The sequence below is a fragment of the Lemur catta genome, chromosome 12 (genome assembly GCF_020740605.2).
Source record: "Lemur catta isolate mLemCat1 chromosome 12, mLemCat1.pri, whole genome shotgun sequence".
Lineage (NCBI taxonomy): Eukaryota > Metazoa > Chordata > Mammalia > Primates > Lemuridae > Lemur > Lemur catta.
The window spans coordinates 89,638,310-89,640,862 of NC_059139.1; positions in this window are offsets into that span (position 1 = coordinate 89,638,310).

A 2,553-nucleotide genomic window follows, 5' to 3' on the forward strand; every position below is an offset into this window, starting at 1 on the left:
CAGAAAGCTACAGTTATGCATTGAGGAGAATGTTGCTTGTTTGATTTTATTTTTCCCTTGGCTACATGTACATAAATAATAAACATGTGCTGTATATATTTTTTTAGCCCCCACCCCCTATGATAATGGAGTGATAGAATAGCCAATAATCTCCAGACCCAAGCAAATGTAAGCTCTTACCTTCTTTCATGCTTGGGTCCTGGCCAGGCAGTGACTCTATTATCCCTTTGCTCCTTTCTCCATTCAAGGAGTATGACCGTGAACTCTATTTCTTCCGGTCTGCACATATATGGGCCATAGTAGGAAATAAAAAAATCGTCCCCAACACCTAGAGCTAAGGATATCTTGTCCCAAAGTGAAAGCACTCTAGTGACAGTTCAGTCCAAGGCCATAGATGCAGGAGAGAAGTAGTTTTGTTGGCTGCTAGAAGGAATATTTGTGCAGTTTTGTCTAACAAGCATCATCCTGACAGCAATCTGATTTTCAATTTTTAACACCTTTGTTGATATATAATTTACGTACAGAAAATTATGTGTTTAAAGTGTACAATTTGATAAGTTTTGACACACATGTGTACTCATGAAACCACCACAACTGAGGTAACAAACACGTTCATTACCCCTCCAAGAAATCCCTTTGCGATCCCCTCTCTCACGGCCCTCCTGATATTCCCCATTCAAAGCAACTGCTCACCTGCTGTCTCTGTAGATTGGTTTGCATTTCCTAGAATTTTACATAAATGGAGTCATGCAATATGTACTCTGTTTTGCCTGGATTCTTTCACTCAGCATAATTATTTTAAGATTTATCCACTTTTTGCATGTTTCAATAGTTCATTCCTTTATATTGCTCAATAGTATTTTATTGTATGTGTATATGAGGTCTGTCTGGGAAGTCTCCAGCCATGTAATAAGAAAAATAAAGTCATTTATTGAAGATGATACAAGAAACATTGTACATAGGACAATGACACCTCAGTCCCCTTCAAAGTAGGCACTTTGGGACCTCACACCGTTCTCCCAAGCATCCCTTAACCTAATTTGTACATGTTGAACATTCTCAGGTGGTCTGCTTGTTGTAGACCTTCCAGAATATGGATCACCTTCAACAGCTTCTTCTTTGAAATGTTTGTGCCACACTTTTATTTGCACTGCACCAATTGCATCGTCCCCAAAAGCCTTCTGAATCTTCTGAATAGTTTCCACAGAGGAATGTTAAAGCTGAACGCAAAATTTGATGCAAATTCGCTGCTCTACTCAGTCATTTTGAATGCAACAGCCACACAGCACTCGCTCAACGGCGTCTAGCGCCCCACTGACTAGCGCAGTGAAGGCGTCCCTGTTCACGCATGCGCATTCCAGTCCACTCTCCTTGGTTGCCAGGTTACGTCAATGTCTTGCTAACCATTCTCATTATATTAACAACGGCTGGATGCTTTCTAGACAGACCACATAACACAAATTGTTTATCCATTTGCCTGTGGGTGAACATTTGGATTGTTCCTAGTTTTTGTTAATTAAAAATAAAGCTGTTATGAATATTCTGGTGCAAGTCTTTGACATGCACTTTCATTTCTCTTGGGCAAGCATCTAGGAGTGGAATGGCTGGGACATATAGTAGGTACATTTTTAACTTTTTAAGAAACTGCCAAACTGTTTTTCCAAAGTATACCATGTTACATTCCCACCAGCAACGTAGGAGAGTACCATTTTCTCCATATCCTCACCAACACATGATATGATCAGTCTTTTAAATTTTAGTTGTTATAATGTAGATGTGTTGTGGTATCTCATTGCAGCTTTAATTTGAATTTCCCTAATGACTATTGAGGTTGAGTATCTCCTTGCATGCTTATTTGCTATCCGTATATCTTCTTTGGTGAAGGGTCTATTCAAATCTTTAGCCCACTTTTTACTGGACCATTTTCTTATTATTGAGCTTTGAAAATTCTTTATATATTCTGAATAAAAGTCCTTTATCAGATATTTAATTTGCCAATATTTTTTCCCAGACTGTGGCTTGTCTTTTCATTCTCTTTATGTCTTTCCAAAAGACGGTCTTTCCTCAGGACGCTCTGCTCTGCAGTCTCAGCCATCCGGCTTATTCTCCGCTCCATTTCTGGAGCTCAAGGGGACCCCTGGGCTCTGCCTGGGTTCCCCTCTCTGCACCGCACGCAGCCTGAGCACTCCCTGGAGGCAGTAAGAAAAGCAATCACTGGGCTCATCTCTGTTATTTCCCTTTTCGCAGGCGTCACTATCTTTTTTTTTTTTGAGACAGTCTGGCTCTGTCACCTGCCTCAGCCTCCCGAGGAGCTGTGACTACAGAAGCGTGCCACCACGCCAGGCTAATTTTTTATTTCTATTTTTAGTTGCTTGGCTATAATTTTTTCTTTCTTTTTTTTTTTTTTTTTTTTGTAGAGACGGGCTCTCACTCTTGCTCAGGCTGGTCTTGAACTCCTGACCTCAAGGGATCTTCCGGCCTCGGCCTCCCAGAGTGATCACAGGCGTGAGCCACCGCGCCCGGCCCATCACTATCCTACATTAGCTGATTTGC